The sequence below is a fragment of the Eubalaena glacialis genome, chromosome 3 (assembly GCF_028564815.1).
Source record: "Eubalaena glacialis isolate mEubGla1 chromosome 3, mEubGla1.1.hap2.+ XY, whole genome shotgun sequence".
In the NCBI taxonomy this organism is placed as follows: domain Eukaryota; kingdom Metazoa; phylum Chordata; class Mammalia; order Artiodactyla; family Balaenidae; genus Eubalaena; species Eubalaena glacialis.
The window spans coordinates 115,946,213-115,970,411 of NC_083718.1; the positions used below are offsets into that span (position 1 = coordinate 115,946,213).

The 24,199-nt window shown below is 42.5% G+C and overlaps 1 protein-coding gene across 8 annotated transcripts in view; it reads right to left on the reverse strand.

The window, feature by feature from the left end:
• LRRC8D (leucine rich repeat containing 8 VRAC subunit D) overlaps window positions 1-24,199 on the reverse strand; it is a 110,327-nt gene that overhangs the window by 80,638 nt on the left and 5,490 nt on the right. For 3 of the 8 annotated variants that reach the window (XM_061183914.1, XM_061183913.1, XM_061183912.1), the window contains exon 2: window positions 7,676-7,826. The exons of 2 other annotated variants lie outside the window; for them this stretch is intronic. The gene's annotated coding sequence lies outside the window, so the exon portion shown is untranslated. 3 more of the 8 variants (XM_061183915.1, XR_009700384.1, XM_061183920.1) reach the window with 3 other exon arrangements.

Below are 24,199 nucleotides of genomic sequence, written 5' to 3' on the forward strand. Positions count from 1 at the left end.
AATGAAGTAGCATAGCTGTCAATTACATTAGAATAATTGAAGAAGAGAGGAGCTGGGAAGACAGGTGGACCTGACAGCTGGTGAAGTGATCACAGAGGAACCTGAATGAGAAATGGAAAATGTCCACACTGATGAAGTCCTCTTCTGAGGATGTGAGGTCGGTCAGGTCAGAGGCTGGGGCTGTTGTCATTAAATGCAGGTGAATACCTCCTGTTTAAAGCACAATAGGAGAACAATTCCAACAGCCCAAGGACATTGGTCTTATAAGCAGGTTTTGGACTGTAGAACATTCTACATTATCATTTTATCAGACTTTATGCAAGCTTCGTACCTTTCAGTAGGTGGACTGCGTCCCTCTACTATATCCATAAAGCACCTTAAGAACGGCAGACAAAAAAGACATGTACAGATTGCCAACAAACACATGAAAGAATGCTCAACATCATTAATCATTAGAGAAATGCAAATCAAAACTACAATGCGATATCATCTCACACCGGTTAGAATGGCCATCATCAAAAAATCTAGAAACAATAAATGCTGGAGAGGGTGTGGAGAAAAGGGAACCCTCCTGCACTGTTGGTGGGAATGTAAATTGATACAGCCACTATGGAGAACAGTATGGAGGTTCCTTAAAAAACTAACAATAGAACTACCATATGACCCAGCAATCCCACTACTGGGCATATACCCTGAGAAAACCATCATTCAAAAAGAGTCATGCACCAAAATGTTCATTGCAACTCTATTTACAATAGCCAGGACATGGAAGCAACCTAAGTGTCCATCATCAGATGAATGGATAAAGAAGATGTGGCACATATATACAATGGAATATTACTCAGCCATAAAAAGAAACGAAATTGAGTTATTTGTAGTGAGGTGGATGGAGTTAGAGTCTGTCATACAGAGTAAAGTAAGTCAGAAAGAGAAAAACAAATACAGTATGCTAACACATATATACGGAACCTAAGGGGGAAAAAAAAAAAAAAAGGTCATGAAGAACCTAGTGGTAAGACGGGAATAAAGACACAGACCTACTAGAGAATGGACTTGAGGATATGGGGAGGGGGAAGGGTAAGCTGTGACAAAGTGAGAGAGTGGCATGGACATATATACACTACCAAACGTAAAATAGATAGCTAGTGGGAAGCAGCCGCATAGCACAGGGAGATCAGCTCGGTGCTTTGTGACCACCTAGAGGGGTGGGAGAGGGAGGGTGGGAGAGGGAGGGTGGGAGGGAGGGAGATGCAAGAGGGAAGAGATATGGGAACATATGTATATGTATAACTGATTCACTTTGTTATAAAGCAGAAACTAACACACCATTGTAAAGCAATTATACTCCAATAAAGATGTTAAAAAAAAAAAAAAGAATTGACACACACACACACACACACACACAAAAAAGACATGTAAATGCCTGCTTATCAAATAAAGCAACCTAGCATTTAGTGTGACATACACTGGAGACTGGAGAGAGAAAGAGACCCCCGTGAGCTGGGAACAGAGTGAAGCAAAGTAAACTTGGAGAAAACCCGAGCTGAAACTGGCAGTGTTTTCCCAATAATAAACAGACATCTATAATTAACAGGCTTTCAAGAGTATTCAGCCATATATTACGGCATCACACCTCATAAAACATTCATTCAAAAGCCGTATCAGGAATGCATATCCCAGATCTATGAGCACGTGCAGATCACTGAAGAAGAGAGGACTTTGAAGTGAGACACCCACTGCCCTACATAGATGACCAAGCATGAAAGGGAGCTGTGACTGCTAAAAAAAAGAAATAATAATAAAATCGAGAAGAAAGTGTAATGTCAGGAATGTTAGGGTTACGTTAAATTATGCTACTAAATAAATAATATTCCCGAAGGAGTAAACACATTTCTCAAAGATACATTTGCAGATGTAAAGGGCTAGCACATACAAATAAGGGCAAGACAGCCACCCAAAATAATCTCAAATAGTTTTGAACTTTTAAATTTATTTCAATCATGATAATAATATCAAGTCATATAAGTGTACGGGTAACAAGATAAGGCATATTTCAAAGCCCTAGTAATTTAAAAAAGTGAATCAACGACCCAGGAACACACAAATAAGCCATCTGAATAAAACAGAGATCTCAGAAGGAGATCTGTATAAATGTACACTTATATGCTAGAGGTGGCACCAAAAATCTGTGGAGAAAGAGTGGATTATTTAGTAAATAGTGTTGAAGAAACTGGCTCACAAGATGAACAGTTTCTAAAAAATAACAATGAATTTACACCTCATATCTTAAACTTCGAATCGTTTAAACACCCAAGAGTAAACCTATAAAGCTAAGAAAGTGAAGAGAGACTATAATATGAGCCTAGACTAGGGAAGGGTTTCTTAAATGACTCAAAATGCACAGACCACAATAATGTTAAAAACTGGTGGGTTCAACTACATTAAAATTAAAGATTTTGTTGTTATTGTTACTGAAAGGCACCACAGACAAACTTATCAGACAAGTGACATACTGGGAGAAAGTATCCACCATATCCACAGCTAACAAGGCATTAACTTCCAGAATATACAAGGAACTCCACAAGAATTCTTTCAAGGAACTTCTTACAAGAAAAGGGGAAGAGACCCAATTCACAGAGAAGGGAAATTAAGTACATGAAGAGATGCTCAACCTCACTTATAATCAAAACAAGGCAAAATTCAACCATGAGGCACAATGAACATCTAATGGATAGCAAAAATCAGGAAATTTGTTAATAAAAAAAGAAATCATCGTGTAGAATTGGTGGAGATATAAAACTGACAACAATCTGTGTAGTTCCTAGTAAAATTAGTATGCTATGTCCTAAGATCCAGCAATATTGCTTGTGGACAATACTGCCTCAAGAAATTCTTACCAACAGATTCAATACACTCACGAATATAAGTATACATTCCTTGGGGGGAAAAAGAGCATACATACTGCATGGAAGCCAAAAATACTTATAAAAATATTGACCCTTTCATGTCCCTATCCCTAAAGTCTGCATGTTCTGTATGATTTTAACTGAACCTTTGCTGAAAAGGTAGGTAAGACTAAACAAAATGTTCTCATTTCTCTTCACAGGTGAGGTTAAGGACAGAGAAAGAAGCAGATGTGATGACAGAAATGTTTTAGCCTGGGGACTGACAAACCTGGATCCGAGGCCAGGCCTCAGCTTGTCCATGTGACCTGGATAAATTACAGTCTCCACTTGCCTCAGTTTCTTTACCTATAAAACAGGGATATTACCCACCCTGCACAACACCAGGAAGACTACAGATAATCCATATAAAGCATTCAATAAATAGAAAGTGATTTTTTTTTTTTTTAACCAGAAAAAAGAGCATCATGCACTAACCCTAACAGATTTTGGTGCCCTGCCTAATCTGCCTTAAACAGAACACCAAAACCTCAGCAATGGGCATGGAAATCAGAGAGACAGATTCAATATGAACCTATATGTCAGCTTTTTCCACTACAGAACAGGGTAAATAATCTCTCTCCTTCTATATACTTATTGAAAACTGTAAAGGTTAAGATTGGGAAGCCTCTTTTAGCTTCTGCGAAATGAATATAAGGCTGCAGATGGTGACAGTTATGACAGTGGTGACCCTGGGACTGGTGTCGGAGTCCTGACTCGACAAACATTAAGGAACCACCGTAGGGAGAATGTCGAGAGAATGCTCTTAGAAGAACTCCAGTTACCCGTGACTGAGTAACTACAGGACCTCAAAGCTGACCATGAAAACAATTAACCCAGAAACAAGATCAGATCCAAAGTCAGGACTTTACACGTCACCTATTTAATGTACAACAAAGAGGAAAAATTCCACTTGGGAATCTTTATAACCTGACGGCTAACATACTGTACATCACCATTTCTGCATTTTCAGCCTGGAGCAGTTGTTTTACTTCAGTCCTGAGTCCCAACCTGTGGACTTCAGGATCCTGGCAGAAGTCGGTAGACTGAACCCCTGTCCCACTCATACATGTACTACTATTTTACAAAAACGGGAAGATGCTGTGGTGATTCTTTATAATGTATATCCAGTTCAGTAACATTAAATAGTGACTTTGTCACTAAATATTACCAATCATCAGAAATGAGAAGTAAAACTCTGAACAAGTCAAAATCTTTGAAATCTTTTAGTAGTAAATAAAAGTTTCCTGGTTTTTGTAAGGGTTGAGAACCACTGTTTTAAAGTTCACAATTTCCAATTGAAGATAGTTTTTATTTTATAATAGACATGAAGGAAAAGAGAGAGGGTTTTGAAAAAATGAAAATCCTAATGCACATTTATCTCCACTCCTAGTCCTCTCTTGGCCATAAACTTTTCCTTGGCATTTAACATCAAAGCTAGTTACCCTTTCATTCTTAGTTCACAAGCCACTGCAACTGTTCAAAACAGACAGAAGTGGCAGTGCATTGTGTATTAAGAAAATATGCATATATCATTCCATTCCTTACTTATAAAAGATCACTCAGTTTATCTCCTTTTCCTCCCCCTCCCTCCCCCCCACCTTCTCCCCTTTCTCCTGATGCTTTGACACAATTCTACAAAGGGGAAGTTATAGATCACTACCGATACTTCAATTGTTGAAGACAAAATAAATATTTTATCTAGCATATCCCACTGAAAATATACTCTAAATTTTAATTTATATTCTTCTTGGTGTAACATAAAAATCCTAGCTAAAGAGAGCCTCAACATTAAATGTTGCAAAAATAAGAAAAATAAACTTATTTCCATCTGGGGAGTATTACAAAAATATTTAATATATAAAGTGTATACGGATTTGCCCATGTCTTTTATAATATAAGCTTTTCAGTAAGTTATCCTGAACTGGGGTGGGGAAGTTGGGGGGCTATGTACAGTGGTCATACAGTATGTAGGGTAGTGGAGTATGAAGAGAGCTATATACATCATTTATTAATTTTTTAATTTATTATTTCTTTTCTGGGATGTAAACTATGTCCTAGGGGTAAACCAGAAATGTTGTTTTTTACTCTAAGAAGTTAAAATATGCTAATCTGACCTTTCAAAAAGATACTGTTCACTAAGACCTGACATAAGATATTTGTAAATTAAAATATGCCATTAGAATGTTGGCAGCAGAAAACAAATCACAATGATGCAAACACAGCTAAATCTAGTCACTAACACAGAGGAAGTGTAAATTTCAAACATGGAAAAAACAACAACAACAATAAAACCCCCTAAGCTCTGGGTAGAGAGGAATGGGAAAAGATCTGGAGATTTAGGTGAAGTTAATCTCGAGTCAGTGTTTATCAGCTCTCTTTTAGAAAGGCAAAAGACCATCTGAATCAGCGTTGCCATCTCTTCCTTAAGCGGCCACTTTCCAGATTATAAGAGAGCCAAGCACTATAAAGCATAAGACTCTTGTTCAAGTCCCAGCAGGTCCATTTACTAGTATGACCACTGACAAGTCACATTTTATCAGCCTCAGTTTCCTCGCTCCATCAAACAGAATAAATGAATCCTATTTCAGACTGTTAAACAGAGTAATAAATTATACAGGAGATATAGAAAATGTGCTCTGTAAACAAACAGAAAATGAGGATCTAAAGGCCATTTATTATTATTCCTGGGTTATTAATTAATTATTATCAAATTCCACTAGGGTGGGAATAAATCCTGTTCCTAAATAGGGGACAAGTTTGGGAGGTCACAAAGGCTGTTCTATTTTATCCTGAAACAGAATGACAGATGCTGAGGAAAGTCCTCAGGTAAATTAATGAATCAGAGGGCCAGGAGTATACCTGGGTATAAAAATAGAGGCAAATACTATGGTTGTACAGGTCTTTCAAGAGTCTCTCTTAATGACTTGTTTTCACTTTTAACCTCATGATGTATTTGGCAAGAAGAGGCATAAACACAGACTTCTCACAATTAAATTCAAATTTGAGAAGTCCACATCTATCTAGAAAAAGATAAAATTAATTGCTCAGCGCTCATAGTGTATCTTGGCTACTTAATTCTAACACAATTATGCCAATTACTGATATCACAATGCTCAAAGCACCTGCATTTTAAAAGAGATTAAAGTTCTGAAGGACTATTGGAATAATGGGATCTTATAATTTAAATTACATCCATGCTGCTAATAAGAAAAAGAAAGGGAGGGAGGGGAAGGTACAAATGTACCAGGCTGAGTAACTACAAAAGATTTTCCTTTCAAAGCAAAATTAATTATGTAGTAAATAATACTTCACTACAAAAAACATCAGCATTAGAGTGGTATAGTCAGCATAGGACATCATGAATTTAAATTCTACAACCAACCCTGCTTCCCGAGAAAGCTTGACCACCCAATAAGGTGAAGGGGCTAAGTGCACATAGTACTGTGATTTTGCACTTTCCCTACCTGCTACAGAAAGAGGCCCTTCTTTGCAGAATCTCACTTTCCTCCCCTCTAGTCATTTGCATGGATCCCTTCTTCCAAAAGAAAGAAGATGCTACTGGCTTTAACTTCATTCAAATATTTAATTTGAGGCTACAATCTTCCCATCAAACTGCCTCTCACCTCCTCTCAACCATCACACCTCCTTTAGTGTCCCTCCGCAAGACTGGAGTTCAACCAGGTAGACAAGTAAAGGCGGGTAAACAAGACCGGGCTTTCACTGGGGGAAAAGTCCGTCTGATTTAGTCCGCAGAGAGAGGAGCTGCCAGGGATATGAAGAAGCAAAAACTCTGTGCATAAAACCAACCTTTCCTCTAGCATTTTGTTCTCCACCTATGCACTTCTGAGATGGCGTAAGACAAGCAATGTGAAACTGTAACCTACCCAGTGAATTTGAGAAAAGTCTTTCTCAATTTTACTCCGATGAAAAATGGCATTTAATGAATAAAGATGTCAGGCTTCTACCTTTAAAAGTACCTCTGTCTCAGCAAGAGAGGCTGGCTAAGAATCCACAACTGGAGTTAACAAGCCAGACACCAGACTAAACATCTCAGAACTAGCTGCCCCTCATTCCTGGTCACTACCTTTCCAGTGTGTGTCTGCATCACGAATTCCCTCAGTTCCTGACAGCCTGGCTCTTCCAAAATGGAAAGCAAAGAGCCTGGACTCCTCTGTTTCACTGGCTGAAGACCTGGTGAGATTTCTTAGCCCGGACACCAAGGCTCTTGCTCCCCTTTCCACCTTACACATCACCCTCAACTCATCCTCTTTCTCCCCCAGGTCCCCACCCCTCCCACTCACATCACTCTAACACCCAAGCCACCCATTTCTGTAGATAACCCCTGGCCTGGCGAACAAAGTGAAGAACAAAGAGCCGCTGCTTCAGGCGGCAGGAGGAGGAGAGGCGAGGGTGGAGAGGGCAGCTGACGACTCGGGAAGCCTCCCGGGCACAAGCAGCCCAGCCTGGAAAGCTCCCGCCTAGGGTGGATGAGGAAGCGGGCAGGTCCCGCAGGCGCCGCGTGCCGCCACGCGCCTTATCACCGGGGTCCAACGCACCCGGGTAGCAGAGCCACAGAGTTTGGAGAGATCCTCCGGGAGAGAAAGCAGCCAGGGGAGCGCAACCTAGAAGAGGCACGGCGAGTGAGGCTGCAGCGCGGGAGCTGCAGATCCGCTGAGTGACTGAGTGACAGCCCAGCGCCCGGCCCGCGGGCTCGCAACCCAGCCCCGCACCTGGACCAGGCGGCCACCCTGCTCCCTCAGGGCGCTCTCCTCTCCGGGGACTGGCTTCCGGCGGGCTCCGCGAGCTGGAACCGGCGCGACGTGAAGACTTCACTCTTCCATCCTGGGACCCGGCGGCACGTTACAGACAGCCGTGCACTTCCTGTTTGAAACACACAGGGGAGAGAAAGACCGAGAGAGATCCGAGTGCCGGCCAAGCGGAGGGAGGGACGCAGGCCGGCGGAGAGGGCGGACGAGGGGGCTGCGGGTTGCATAACCACCGCCGCCCGCCTCGCACGGTCCGCGGCACCCGGCGCTCTCCCGGAGAGCGACCCGCCACCCCGGCGGCCCGCGAGGTGGCTGCCCGCGGCCCGGCCTCCCCCTGCCGGCGGCCTCGCCTGCGGCGCACTGGCAGCCCTTCCGTTTCCAGCCCCCGCCTGGGTTCCCCCTCCCCGCGCGGACCTAAGTCAACTACAAGCTGTACGCCTGCCTCAGTGTTCCTCCTTTCCTCTCCTCTCCGCCCCCGGAAAAAAAAAAAAAAATCGGCCGGAGGGGAAGGTATAAAGACAAGCTGAGCCTTTCCAGGGGAGAGGAAGCTGGATTTACGCACAATTTTAAACTTAGCCACATCCCAGTATATCCACTACAGCTCAGCTGCCGAAAGAGCTTCTGGATGGGAAATTACTTCTCTTGCGCCTGGCTGACTCAAAAGGGGGAGCGTGCATGCAGCAGCCACGAACTGCCAAAAAAAAAAAAAAAAAAAAAGTATTCCGGGTTCCTAGGCTGTCTACTGGGATCCTTACCCGTACAGTGCCCTAACATTTACACATACCAATTCCACACAAAAGATCATCATATAGTGCATTCTTCCAGAAAACAATTAAGTATTTCTCTGGACGTATGAATCACAGAGCAGTTCCAAAGTTCTGCGTTTATGTCCATTTTGTCACCCTCTGACTTGGGCGAACTTCGGGGTAGTGTTTAAAAGATAGTAAACAGGTGGTTTAAGAATCTGCCATAGGCAGAGTGTACCAGCTCTAGGAGTCCGCTTATGCGTTCAGTGCCCAGTTTCTGGGCTTCCAGGTGTGGACAGCTTCACCGGTACCCTGCCTGCCCTTGCACACGAATCTATCAGGTTGCAAGGCACCTACAGCACTGTCTCTGATAAACAGCTCCTTTTATCATCAAGGTGACAGCTTAAATAAAAGTTATTCCTGTTTCAAAGCTCAACATGGAGAATAGAATATAAAGGATGATTATTCTACATAAAAAGTTAAATTTTGACTGAAAGAAACTGATGGACATTAAGCTCCTGCTAAGCGTTAGCATCTCATTTTAATCTCCCTTTAGTCTTAATATTTCCCAACAGATCTGCAAAAGTCCTATTCTCATATTCCCAATTGAGGAAGCAGGGTCAGAGAAGTTAAGTAACTGTCCTGATGTCTTAGCTAGAAAGTGGTCAAATGGAGAATTGAATAAGAGTTCTTTCCTAAGTGTAAAATCTGGGCCATTTCCTCTAAGCTCTGCTTATTCTCAAAACAATAGTGAATTCTCAGAGAAAAATCAAGCCCATCGACCATCTGTGATCCATTCCTTCATCTCCAAATGAGCCTGCAATTCCATGCTATCTGTTGAACTAGCTAGGCTCCTTACCCACCTGAATAATATGTACCTTGATTACTTGAGCAGAGGACACCGTGCTCTTTCCCATTATCTACCACTGGCTCTGTCAGCCTTTTCAGAATTACTCGGTGGCAAAAGTTCAAAAGGTTCTAGGATAACCACTCATATACCAAGGTACAAAGTCTATCCAGTTCAGAACCTAATCTGCTGACTAATATTTGTTCCCTGAATACTCTTCCAACTGGGCCCTTTTAAGAAGAAGGCAAACAAACAAACACACAAACAAAAACCACACCACACAAAACAAAACATGCATGGACTCCACTCTTAGTGAAACTTGAAATTCTCTCACTTTCCATTTCCTTCTGCTTTGGCACTTAGTTCACACTCACCTGTCAATAGCATGCTGCTATTAGCCTCCTGACAAGCCAAGAAACAGAGCACGTATTAAAAGGTGATTAAGAATCTTGGCAATGATGAGACCCCAGACACTTGAGCGGAGAGTGAGGGAGAAAGTGAGTGCTTTTGTCTTGTCTCCTGATGAACTGTGTCTCACTCGCCCTTCCCCACCACCTCACTCAGCAGCACAGACTCTGGAGCTGTAGGGCGTGCAGGTGAAGGGCAAGGACAGTTCAAGTGTGCCGGTATGGGCTGGGCAGGGGCTGGGCACGAGCAGGTGCACTCCCATCCTTCAGGTTCGCACAGTGGCATGCGGGCTTATTGCTAGAAACCTCCTGAGGGATCTTAGCATGCTTTTAGGGTCCAGGTCTGCCTCTGCTGCCAACATTTTCCTTCTCTCAGTCCCTTGCTTACCCTGGACCTGTCCACTCTTCATTTCTTTTCACAAACTTAATGCTTCTTCCCAAAGCACTGCCATTGCTTTCCCACAAAGTACCTGGTGGGAGGGAGGTAGGAAGGAGGGCATTTAACTCAAAACTTCTCTCAATTCTCTCTCATTAAAAAAAAAAAAAAGTCAATAATTACCATGTTTTGGATACAATTCTATTTTAAAATACCTTTTGGTATCCCTGCCTTCATTTCTGTTACTCATAAATCCAAGAGCCTAAAAGGAAAACCTCTAAAGAAAAATGAAATTCTTGAGACAAAGCAAAGGAAACATGCTTAAATTAAGCTGTCTGGATCCCAAAGTTCATAGTTTGGATAATACAACATCCTAAGATTGCATCCATTCCTGACAAGTATGTATCCTAACAATCACAAGACCAAAGCATCATATCGTACTTTCTCACAGCTCAGCTATTCTCCTGCCCCTTCTGTATTTCACGGAAAGTGTTTCTTCCTTGCCACTGTTAGGCAGAAAAAAATATTAAAATAACAACCTCATAAAAAGAGAAAAAAATGCTCCCAGGTAGGCACAAATGACGCCACAAAAAATAAAACTGATTTTGGAAGAATACTGGAGGTTAATTTTGCAAGTCTCCACTCCCTAAGTACCACGGTCCGTGGACCAAGACAGCAACAGTGTGAAAGCCATTTTAGTGTCTCCAAATTAAGTGACGAAAGATAGCTTTCCTGCGGACTAATGGGTGTGGAGGAGGAGATGATAAACTCATATCCCAAAACGATGCTCCTTATCTTTCTTCATCTTAAAAGAGAAAGACCTTACTTTGGTGATTAAAAATGTCTGCCACACGATTTCTCTGAGTGAGGATTCTTGGCCATTATTACAGCTGGATTTTCTGCAAACAAAAAAAGAAAAATGACAAGCCATCTGGTTACCTAAGAGACTGTTCTCTGTAATAGCAGCCTTCACAGCGGCATCCCTGTCTCTGTCTTCACTTCTAGGGTAGCACATGCAACAGGCTTTTCTGTGAAGGAGGTCTCTGGCACTCACACTCATCTCCCGGCCTCTGCAAAACCTGGGCCGTGGTTTTCAAGGAAAATGTCTTCAGAGCCAACTGGCTGGCTTGATTGGCATTTACCCACGGACGATTATTAGCCATTTTCAAGGAGCCAGAGTGTCACTTCCCATGGCAAAAATGTAGCAAGGGGATGCAAATCACCTTTTTAAAAAAGTCCGGGGCTTCCCTGGTGGCGCAGTGGTTGAGAATCTGCCTGCCAATGCAGGGGACACGGGTTCGAGCCCTGGCCTGGGAAGATCCCACAATGCCGCGGAGCAGCTGGGCCCGTGAGCCACAATTACTGAGCTTGCGCGTCTGGAGCCTGTGCTCCGCAACAAGAGAGGCCGCGATAGTGAGAGGCCCGCGCACTGCGATGAAGAGTGGCCCCCGCTTGCCACAACTAGAGAAAGCCCTCGCACAGAGACGAAGACCCAACACAGCCATAAATAAATTAATTAATTAATTAAAAAGTCTGCCTGCAAGATGGTTTAGGCTCCCTCCTAGGCAGAGTCTCCTGGTTTCAAGCAAGTTGAGAAGGAAAGCACTACTCAGAACACCTGCAGCATTACTTGGAAGACCCAGCTACACGTCAGAAACACAGGCTTGGGTGGCTACAGGCGTGAGCTGGTATGTCCCTCAGCTCAGTGCTTCAAAGCACACACATCTTGAGCAGAATTAGTAACATTTACATAGGACCCACACATGCCCTGCCTCACTGGATTCTCAGAACTGCCTTTGCAAGGAGGACTCATTACCACTGTGCTAGAAGAAGTGGAGCTCATAGGTGTTTTTCTCAAAGCAGTAGGTAATGGAGCTAAAATTCACCCTGGGTCTGTTCTTCCTCTGAATTGAGAAGAAATGAGTAGGTGCATTTTGGCTGTGGATTTATTATTCTGTGCTACACATCTTTTACTCAGAAGAATCTCTCTCAACTATATCATGTGACTTCATCAACTTCCCAAGTTGTTTGAAAGAGTAAACTATAAACACGTATTTTGCAACGGGCCAACTGATTTTTAGCAATATGTCAATATAAATTAGGTTAAACATGATCTTAGGTTGCAGCTGAAAAGTATTTAATAAAATAATAATGACAGATCCACAGGTCGATCAAACTGTGATGGACAAAATCTTTTTTTTTTTTTTGGTCTGCGTTGGGTCTTTGTTGCTGCGCGCGGGCTTTTCTCTAGTTGCGGTGAGCAGGGGCTACTCTTCCTTGTGGTGCGCGGGCTTCTCATTGCGATGGCTTCTCTTGTTGTGGAGTACGGGCTCTAGGGCGCGTGGGCTTCAGCAGTTGTGGTGCCCCGGCTCAGTTGTGGCTCGCGGGCTCTAGAGCGCAGGCTCAGTAGTTGTGGCACATGGACTTATAGTTGCTCCACGGCATGTGGGATCTCCCTGGACCAGGGCTCAAACCTGTGTCCCCTGGATTGGCAGGCAGATTCTTAACCACTGCACCACCAGGGAAGTCCCAATGGACAAAATCTTAATACATTTTTTCCAAGTTTCCCCTCTCATTCTTCAGTTAATATGCAAATATACATGTAAAGTGAGCCATAATGGCTGATGTACTGTGATTCAGTGAGCATAAATATGAAAGATTAGCATGAAACCATATAGGCTTGACTAAATGCAAATACTTGTACATAAGTTAAGAGTATTCAAACAGTTCCTGGCACAGACTGCTAACATGAACAGCCTTGGGTTATTTACTGACTGTTGATCATGATGTGTATTGTGTAGACTAAACACTGTCCTATAAGACATTTTTCTTTGGAAGGCATGTTTTGTCTATTCATTGTCTGTAGTGGGTACTTCTGCCTCCTTATTAAAAAAAAAAATTTAAAAATTCTCTTTGGGCATCCGTTTAAAAATAATACATTAAAAATCCAACAACTTGGGCTTCCCTGGTGGCGCAGCGGTTGGGAGTCTGCCTGCTAATGCAGGGGACACGGGTTCGGGCCCTGGTCTGGGAGGATCCCACATGCCGCGGAGCAGCTAGGCCCGTGAGCCACAACTACTGAGCCTGCGCGTCTGGAGCCTGTGCTCCGCAACAAGAGAGGCCGCGATAGGGAGAGGCCCGCGCACCGCGATGAAGAGTGGCCCCCGCTCGCCGCAACTGGAGAAAGCCCTCGCACAGAAACGAAGACACAACACAGCCATAAATAAATTAATTAATTAATTAAAAAAAAAATATATATATATATATTTATAAAAAAAAAATCCAACAACTTAAAATGATTTAACAGGTCCAATAAATATAATGTTTATTACTAAGAAAATAATGTTCTTAAAAAGATTTTTAAAATATATGAATATCTGTACAATTACACACTGGGAAGTAGCAATATAAGAGTAGATAGGGAATAAGTCATATTGTCTACTGAGTGTATCAATTCTCAACTACCTATTATAATGGAGTCTTCAAGAAGAAAAGCAATTTACAAATAATTTAAGGTGGCAAAGTTGGACTGTTTGATCTTCATCTCCTTTCCTTTGTCTGCAGTGCAGTGACTAAGGCAAATAGCATGAAAGAAAAACAAAGTGCCTGGAAAATCCAGAAACGTTATTATAAACTTCTGAAAGATTATTCATCAATTTTTAAACTAAACCTAGCTAAACAAATTCCAACCACTTTACATGTATTGACTCAATTATTCCGGACAACTCTATGAAGCAAGAACTACCATTACTTCCATATTACAGACCAGGAAACAGACACAGAGCTATTAAGTAATTTGCCTAAAGTAATACTACTAGCAAATACCAGAAATTGGGCAGCCTGGCTGGCCACAGAATCTACTTTTAACCAACACATTTTACTACCAATGGGGCACCACTGGCTTGGGCTTGCTTTCTCCAGCATGAAAGTTCACGGGGAAGAGTCCCATGCTAAGGCAGAAGGAGAGAAGTGAAAGGCTGAGGTTTTCCTTTCTATAGCAAGAATGTAACCACTGGTTGTATTGTACAGGGTCAGGAATGCAGTGCCTGCTACATGTTGCTGAATATTTAAAAGAAAGGAAAAGATATTTGCAGAACGGCCAAATCAGGAAGAAGGGCTGCTTCCTTACCTTGACCAGAATCCTGGACTGCAAGGCTCCAGGACTGCCTGCCTCCAGCACAATTGAATTAGCAAAGGAAGGGAATACACTGAACTCCACATGCTTTGATCTTGATGAAGCATTTGATACAGTGTCCCATACAATCAGGATGGCCAAATCAACTGAAACTTATGTGGCTACAAGAACCACACAGGAGTTAAGCAGGCTGGATAGAAAAACACTGGATACATCTACCAGTGTGATGAAGAAAAGAACCGCAAGGAACAGTATTCAATCTGTATTGAAAAGTAACTTAGAAATTATTCACACTGTTACAATCAAATTGGCACATAACATTAATTTGGGAGGGGTGAAAAGGGCAAATGAGGGCAAGCCAATTGACTTAGTTAAATTAACAGAGAGGTGAGGAAAAAGAAGTAGTTTGGTTTCATTTATGTGCTCCCTTTAATTTTCCGGGAGGGGCTGAGGATGCCCATTGGGTAGTAACCACCTCTAGACCTGAAATGCCAAGACTGAACTAAAAGTAAAGTAAGCAATAGCAAACTGGATATGTTTAAGATTTTAGGACCTTCGGTCTGAACTTCAAAAAGCATGATCCTATTATTCCACACACCATCAGTAAAGTTCCATGGGAAATAATATTCCTTTCAACAAGAAGACTCTGTTAGCAAAACTCAAAGAAATGAAGGGGCTCAAAGGCTGAATTTAGAGGTCAGATGAAAAAGTCAGTGGTGTATGTATAATCTGGCCCCACTACAAATATGCTGCTCAGGCAGAAGGTCATGAGAATGGTTTGTAAACATACGGCAGGATAAAGAACAACGGAGAAGGAAGAGAGAAGAGAGCAAAAACTTGGACTAACATTATTTTTTTAAGCATAAATTATAATTTCTAATTTTTTTTAATGTTGAGAAATTGCTTCTCCCTTGGTAGAACTGTTTGCTCTCCCAGCAAAATTTATACTTTAAAAGTCAGTAGTTGATTCAGAACTCAAGAAACGGAAGTAGGAGAGGTCTGCAACATTTGGGGGAAAAAAAATGGCCTAACTTCAGGCTAGGTCCCAGGAAATGTGCAAGTGAGCATCATATCATTCAACTCCTAAGAGACTGAAGAGCTGAACTATTAGCTCTGTAGCCACCATGCCCCAGGCAGTGGACTCCACAGCTGATGAGAGATTGTCCATGAAGGGACAGTCAGGAAGGAAATGCTACATGTTCCATTTCCTCCAAAATAAACAAACAAAAAAAGGGGGTGGGGCAGGGTAGGGGACTTAGCACAAAGGCATAAAGTTTAGAGCCATACTGCATTCTACTGTAGATATGAATGGGAAAATTTATGTGAAAATGATGATGCTTTGAGATTATTTAATATCTATACGGAATAATAAGCAAACGATAAAACCTAAATAGACAGATCTTCCCCAAGGTTTGATTACTGGCCCCCTCCTGTGGTTTATAAATCATCCACACAATGGCAAACTCACAATTAGCCTCAGAATGCATCTGACTGCACTCAGAATCACCCGCAGGCTTTTAAACAGAATGTCTGGGGCAGGGGGTGGGTGGGTGTTGCTGGTGGGCATGGTGTGCTCCCAGAATCTGTATGTTTAAGAACTCCCAGGTGACCCCTATGTTGCAGTCTGGTTGGGGAACCTTTGCTGCACACATTCTACTCCTTTCTAGACACTGCCACCAGAATCAGTCACATCAGAGACTAGAATAAATGATTTCCCTTCTCAAGAACGTTTAATGGAATAACCTTCAAAGGCAATGGAATGAAGTCTAAATTCCTTAGCAGGACACTCGAGACCCTCTGTGATCTGTCCCAAACTACTTTTCTGCCCTCCTTCCCTCCCACATCCCTCACTCTGTCACAGCACCATTCCCCGAACACATCACACGCTTCTTTTATGTCTTCGGCACTTGCTGCCCCAATGTTCCCTCAGCGCTGCTCAAGTTATTTTTCTCTGTGAAACCTTCTCTGATCTTTCCAATCAAAATCAGTCTCTCCTTCCTCTGAACAAATGTTCAAAAAAATTAGCTCATGCAGGAATTACAGCATACACTGCGTGCTGAGCTGAATTATACCAAACTGTGTACGTGGTGGTCTCCCCCTGAAAGCAGGGGCATGTGACACACTCATTTTTCATACTGTGAATGAGAGACAGACCTAGGTTCAAAGTTTAGCTCTTCCAGTTACTTACTAGCACTGTAACCCTTGGTAGGTTATTTAAATACTATGAGCCTCAATTTTATAATCTTTGAAATGGGACACACAAAAAATGATTCCTACCTTCATGACTAATTTGAGGATAAAACAGGAAAAGTGTTTGGCCCAATGCGGACCACCTAAAATGCACCAAAATGACAGCTGTTGTAAATATCATTTATCAATTTTTGTTTCCTATCCTACCAGAATGCATTGCAGACATAGTAAGAGTTCCAAAAGTATTTGCCTCCTCTCAAAAACAAAACAAAACAACCAAACAAAAGCATTTGCTTTCAAAGTAATAAGCAGTGATTTCTTAAAGCCCTTTCTCCTTGCCCAATTTTGTTCTGTTATGAAGGGCATTTCATAATATTTCTATGGAGAAGTCATCTCTTAATCCCTTTTCTTTCCTTCAAAAATCAATGTACAAAATTCTAACGAACAAGCCTTGTCTGTCCCTCGTCCTCCAGCTTGGCTTTCTGCTTTGAACTACAGTAACTGCACTGCCCAGAGAATTGCCCGCTTCACCCTCACAACAAACAGCACTTTGTAGGCAAACTGGAGGCGAGCCCGAAGCAGGAGGGAGAACCAAGGAAAAGGAGTTTGGGCCAGAAACTGAGTGGACACCCACATTATCATCCACACTGTACCACAGGTAAGGAGAGAACAGGAAAGGAAAGAAGCTCAGATCAACGCAAACCTTCCCACCAACTCCCAAGCATCCAGCCACCACCCACCCACAGGAAAGACTCCCGAGGCTCGCAGAGCACACGCTGGTCCCCAGCTGCCTAACACACACGGCCATTGTTGTTAATAAAATATCGTCCTATGTAATAGCTCCTTATCCTCACCAAACCAATCCTATTGCCGTTATCACTCCACCCCCTCCACCAATTACAGCGGATGAAACCCAAGTCGAGAAGTCCAAGGCCACACAGTCAGTAGCGAAGAAGAGTGCCAGGACTAAACTCAAGTCATCTAAGCTCCAAGTCCTTGGCCCTTCCCACTGTCCTTAATTAAGTGTGAAAAGCAATTTTTAAAACTTTCTCAGAAGCTCACCAAATCCACTAGTTGTACAGGTAAAATAGTTTCTGTCCTCTTAAAAACAAATCTGGTGCCAAGAGTGAGGGCTGTCACAGCAAGGAGGCCCCACCTGCAGCCCTTAGAATGATCAGTCCAGTATCTTAGGACAGTGTTCCAGGAAGACCCTTTAGTTTCTGTGCCTAGATGGAAACTGTCTCCTGACAATTCTGTTTGTTCATTTGGTTTGGGGAGGAGGTATTAGGGAAGGAGTATAATTTTCTTTTTTTAAAAATCAAACCCTGATCCTGAGTTTAAAGCTGAGGTGATATGGAAAGCAAAAGAAGTTTGTAAAGCCTATTTGCGATCCTTGTTGTGAGAAGAGTACAAGAGGCCATAATGCAGTCCTCAGAAGCACAGATTCTGAAGCCATGACTGCCTAGGTTCCAATCACAGCTCTGTCGCTTCCAGCTCTGTGGCCTTGAGTCCCTTGGCTGCTCACAGAGATGGGGAAGTGCAGCCAGACAGGGGAACTGGGCCTTGTTGTTCTCTGCTACAAAATGGGCTGTTGTGAGGAACACATGAGCTAATATATATAAAGTGCTCCAAGCAGTGCCAGGCACGTGTAAGTACTACGTAAGTGTTTCCTATTATTATTTCCAGAATAGATTATTCTCTACGATTGTGTTCTTTTTCAAGTGTATTTTAGAAGAAGGTTAAAGAAGACTTCTTGCACAATTTGTTAATCCATAATGCCCCAAACCAGCACAAAGATTATTTACAAGTTTCACTTCCTGATAGGATCTTCCAGGATTTCCATCTGTGGGCTAGAGTCCCTGGAAGAACAAACAGTGGAATTCGAAGAATCTTCCTCCTTCCCAGCAACAGTGCAAGTAAATCTGTACCCATTCTCTCCATACTACAAAGGGGCTTCCACGCTGAGAAACTAAATAAAAACAAAACAAAACAAAGAACTTATAGCATTGAACTAACTAACATAGGGGAACATCTGTAAAATTTGCTTTATATTCTGAAAGCAACCAAAGCGTTAAAAATTTAAAGCTATACCAGCTGAGAAAGACATGGTTCAGGTCACACAGGGATGACAATCCTAAGGACTAGGATAAAACCTGCTGATGAATCAAAAGGTTTATTTCCCAGAAAATGCTGGAATTCCAAGAACAATGTGCTATCCTTGGGATGATTAAGAGAAAAATGGTTTTAAAAATCCCCTCTCAGGCTAAAAGTCTAGACTCAGCTAGTAACAGAGCTGCTAGAGTATCACCTCTCCTCTCCTTCGGAGAGGGCGTATGTACAACAGATTAGATTTAAACAATGGAAGGATTTTCCCCAGAACAGCAGATAAAACTAAAGACAGGAGCACTAGAAGGAAGGGTCACAACACAGGTCTGGGGTCACGGCCTGCCCGGGGGCACCCAGCCGGGAAGAGGGGCTAAAACTCAGCCTGCACTGACCTCCAAGCAGCATGCCTGGCGGGGCAGATGCAGCCCTGCTGCCACCAACTTCACACGAAGGGCCCTTGGGGGCTACATCAGTGGCACTGAGCACACCAGCCCCCCTCAAGCCAAACAAGCTGGAGTCCAGAGCCATCCAGGAGCGGTGGGGCTATCGTGCTCACCCCCTCAGACAACGCCGTGGTTTGGGGGGTGGGGGAAGAGTGCTGGTCTGTACCATGGAAACGTTTTCAGCTTCCCTGGTTTACTTTGTGACGCCAGCTGTCCTGTCGTCGCCTCTTCCTTTCCTCACTCTATATTCTCCTGACCTAAATCCTCTTTTCCTTTTCACTCCAATTCTCCTTTTGAAGAAGCCACCACACAAGTTAACGTGCACACTAGGAAGGGCAAAACAACAGCCCTCTGCCCACCCAGAGCTTCTGCGCTATTTCTGAATATTTATCAGATCACAGTGTTCCCTTCTCATGTAAGGACTCCTCTTTCATCTCCCTCTCCTCCCTATAACCCCCAAATCAATGTTTAGATATAACAGAGTCTTCCTCTTCGCTTATTTTCTGGGGTGGATGATCCCTCTGGCCCCACAAGCGGCTCTGACCTTTTGTTCTCTACCACGGGGCCCACCTGCCTCCCAACCCCCCATCTTCTCCTACCTGCTGCGTTCCCATACTCCATGTATTTCTCTCTGCATCTGTCACTCCTCAGGCAGGACAACCCCTTCAAATGTAACCACTCTGGATGTAACAAACCAAATTTAAAGGGCAGAAATTGTTACAAGTATGGGGATTTTGGTTTGTTTTGTTCTGCTTTCTGTGTGTGTGTGGGGGGGGGTACATAAAACGATGACATCAAGTTTTGCTTTGTTTCAACTTTTTAAAAGTGTATTATGCTTTTATTTGAATCATATGCTTCCATTTACCTGGCCACTAAAGGGCTATCTATCTCTAAGGGCCTAAGCTCACAGGCTGTATCCAGCCCACAAAGCTATTTTGTTTGGTCTGCAGGAAGTTCTTTTTAAAACGTCGTGTTAGCCAATCTTTTAAAATCAGGAGATTTTTAAGTAATCCAGATTTCTGGCTTACAGTGAAAAAATCAGAAGATCTGTCAAGACTGGCCCACATTCCCATATGGCAACAGTTGGCTGCTGAATAGATCGGCTCAACAGGCCCCTTTTCGACAGGACCTGCAGTTTCTGGTTCAGCCCAGGTTCATCCCCCACTCCCTCCTGATCACCCTACCCTGAGGTTGAGTACCAGCTGTCATAAATTATCCCATGTGAGGCCCGCTTCAGGCAGTGTTTGGGATATGCCTGAGACCACAGCTAGCACCTAACTCTAACTCTCTCTCTGGTTAGAGCAGAAATTACAGATGTAATTATAAAGTTTCTGCTTCGTACAGAATTTTCCAGGTACAAATAATTCATAAAGAAAAGAACTTAGAACTAAACAGAAAGGAAAATGTCCCATAATAGAGAAATACTAGAAAAGAACTAAGTTAAAGAGAAAGCCTCTGCGTGTGTGTGCGTGCGTGCGTGCGTGTGTGTAGGAAGGGGATTCATTTGTGCAAGCTGTGTAACACTGCAGACCATTTCCCAATTTGTACTTTGTTATTGGCTAAATGTTAACATGAACAATAGAACCATTAAAGTAGAAACTCTAACAAAGTGAATTTACTCCATTGAAATAATTATATTTGAGCATAATAAATCTATAAATAAAACAGACTACATATCACATAGATATATAGATATTTATTGATTCATCATCATTAACTCAGAGGATATGGGGTAATGATTACTTGTCTTTAACTGCATATATTTGTGATAGCATTTATTCAGCAAACATTTGGACAAAACACCTTAACAAATATTAGCTACATCTTTATTTATGTACAGTAGTGTTGTAGGGTCAGAACTAATTAGGAGGAGGGCACTTAGTGTGTGCTATTACAAGTGGCATTCTATCACCAATATTGATGATAAAAGAGAATAGGGCTAGAGAAAGCACCAAAACAAGTGATTTTAAATTACCCTCTCAATTCTAGGATCAACTTTCACTCAAGTGGTTTTACCGACAGGTTGATGTTTTCTAAAACCACTGTGCGCTGATGAGAACTCTGGCCTGGAAGCCTGCAGAGCTGGGTGCCCCTATAGCTTTCCTCAGCTGTGTACCCACGCTTCAGACCTGGTCTATAAATGAGGAGCATGAACTAGACAAGCTGTAAGGTCTCTTTACACCTCAAAATTGGATTCTCTTTCTTTAAAAGAAATATTAATAATATTATAAAATGAATACAAAGAAATCTAAGATAAACGAGAGGAGTGCAGTACATTAAGAGAATGAGTTTTGAAATAAAACTAGCTTCAAATTCCACCTCCACCACTTCTTTGTGATTTTTTTTTTTTTTTTTTTGCAAATCACATAACCTCTCAAGCCTCAGTTACCTCATCTCTAAAGTGGGAATAAGTCCACCTTCCACTCAGGATTGTTTTGCAGATTAAATGAGAATGCACGTAAATTCCAAGGCATAGGTCTGGACAATCAGTAAATGCCTAATAAATGATTACTGTTATTAGCTATGGGTATTCCATAAATCGCCCAATTACTTCTTGACCAGTTAAGTTTAAAAAAAAAAACTAGTTATATCTGATAATAAACTAATTTTAAAAGCTTATTCAGTAGGGTGCCATTGCAAGCATCATGGGGGTCATTTTCCAAAGAATTTTAGTATTCAAATATTTCTTAGAACTGGCTTGGGAACAAGAGAATTTGACAGATGGCACTTCATACCCAGTGTGATGGGCATGAATCTGTCCCGTCTCCACTGAGTGAGCTCTGCAGAGGCAGCTTGCTGGTGGTTGACACCCTTCAGAGAGAACGGCTGCCTTGCACTTCCTTCCTTCTCCCTGCTTTGTAGAATTCACTGCAGTATTGGTGATCTTTTGATGCTGAGATTTAGCAATGGGATTTATGGGTTGCTGGGGAAGTGAAACCTTCTCTGGCAAAGTTCCTATTACCAGCAAGCAGAGAAGGAAAATAAAAGGTTTTTTAAGGAATTAAATGTTCATGGGACTTCCCTGGTGGCGCAGTGGTTAAGAATCCGCTTGCCAATGCAGGGGACACGGGTTTAAGTCCTGGTCCAGGAAGATCCCACATGCCGCAGAGCAACTAAGCCAGTGCACCACAACTACTGGGCGTGCGCTCTACAGCCCGCGAGCCACAACTACTGAGCCTGCGTGTGACAACTACTGAAGCCCGCGCGCCTAGAGGCCATGCTCCGCAACAGGAGAAGCCACCGCAATGAGAAGCCCGCGCACCACAACGAAGACCCACGCAGCCAAAAATAAATTAATTAATTAATTAATTTTAAAAAAATGTTCATAATAGAATCTAACATCGATATGTGTGATCCTTCCCCAATAGCAGGTGTCAAGAGGAGGACAAGGACATCCTGAACACCTCAGGGAAGTAGTAATTCCCAGACTTTTGATATCACAGACTAGTAAAATTTCAAAAGGAGACTGTTATAAAACTACTAGGTTTTAGGTGACCAAGAAATGATACCAAAAACAAACCATCACCATCCTTTTATAAAAGGAAAAAAAAATTAACCCCTCAAAGTAAGAGATTCCAAGATTAAAAAAAAAAAAAATCCTTTAAATTGAACAAACTTAGTACTAAAATTAAACACGACAAGCCTGCTGCACTGTCTTTATTCTTATTTTTCCATGGGCTGGTGTAACTGTCACTATGGATCCACTCTGGAAACAACTGCTCAAGAATGGACTGCAGGTTGATCCCCTCATGCCATCCAATCCAGGACACAGCGTCTCATGGAGGCACCAAGCGCCACACAGTGGACATCTGCTGTCTTGGTCATCATCTTCCAAGGACACAGATGTATCCTTAAAGGTCCTTGTCTTAACTACCAATTGTGGGCCTGTCAGCCACAAATGTTTCAAAACTTTCTGAAGGCTTCTCCAGTCAATACCAGCCTTTCTGTACAACTATGCAAGATGGTGGTTCTCAGTCTTGGCTGCACACCAGAATCACTTGGGAGTGAAGAGGGCTCTTTTCAAAATGAAACTCCACTCCCAGAGACTCTGACTCAATAGGTATGGGGAAAGGTCTGCGCTCATGTAACTTTAAAACCTTCCCCAGGCTGATTCTGATGCCAGCCAGGGCTAAGAAAAACTGGTACCCTATTTTTTTTGCATTTATCCTGAATTTATATCTTAGAAAGCTTTAAGGAATGCACCTCTTCATGCATTCCTTCAGGTGTCAAATACCAATGCAGGGCCTGCCATGTGTGGGGCACTAGGAAATCAGTGGAGCACAAGACAGATACATCCCTGCCTTCACCACATTGACAGAGTACTGGAGCAGGCAGACAAGGAAGCAGGCGATTGAAACAGCACACTCAGGTTTGCTAGGATTAGGGAAACAATCCAGGTTTCCTCTGTCCCTAATCTAGTGGTTTCATGGGCTTCAGAGACATCTCCTCCCAGCTGTCTTCTTCCAGATACTAGAAACTCGAATATTTACATCAGAAAAGCAGATGGGCAAGGCTCTGTCCTCATGGAGCTTCCATTCTGGCAGGACTGTCTACCCTTTCTAGGTACCATTACGTTGCTCACTCCAGCTCTGGTGTCTTGCCTAAAGTCAGGTGCCCATGCTTTGAAAAAAGTACAGAAGAAACTCAATTAAGACTGTGTTTTCTGTTTTGTTGCCAAAATCTTTTGACGAAGCTTAGTATTTCCTGTCCTTTTTAATCTGCAACAACAAGCTGGGACAACACTGTGCAAGTATTTTCAAAGCCCTTTCCTGGATTTTCCCACCAAAACATCATCCTATGACAGCTCCATAATTCCCTCCTTAATACCTGACTTCACATTTGCCCACAAAGAAACTCACCTGCAAATCTTCTGATGACTAACATATCCTAGCACAGTTTCCCTGAAGTAAATCCCCATTGGTTAGCTATTTCATAATTCACAAGAGCTTACTGTCATCTGTAAACCTAGAAATTCCACTGGGTACTCCTTCTTTTGGATCAATTATGTAAGTAAGACCTAAGGGACCCCACTGTTTACACTCCTCCAAGCAGAGATGTCTTTAGCCTTAGACTTAATTTGTGGTCTTTAAGGTAGGTGGATACTAATGCCTGCTCTGTCACTACATTCGCTCCCCGGGCCTCAATTTCCTCGTCTATCTAATTCAAACGTTGATCACTCCCATCTATAAAATTCCCTCCTCCTACTCAAAAATGATACACTGAATCCTCAGTCCCAAG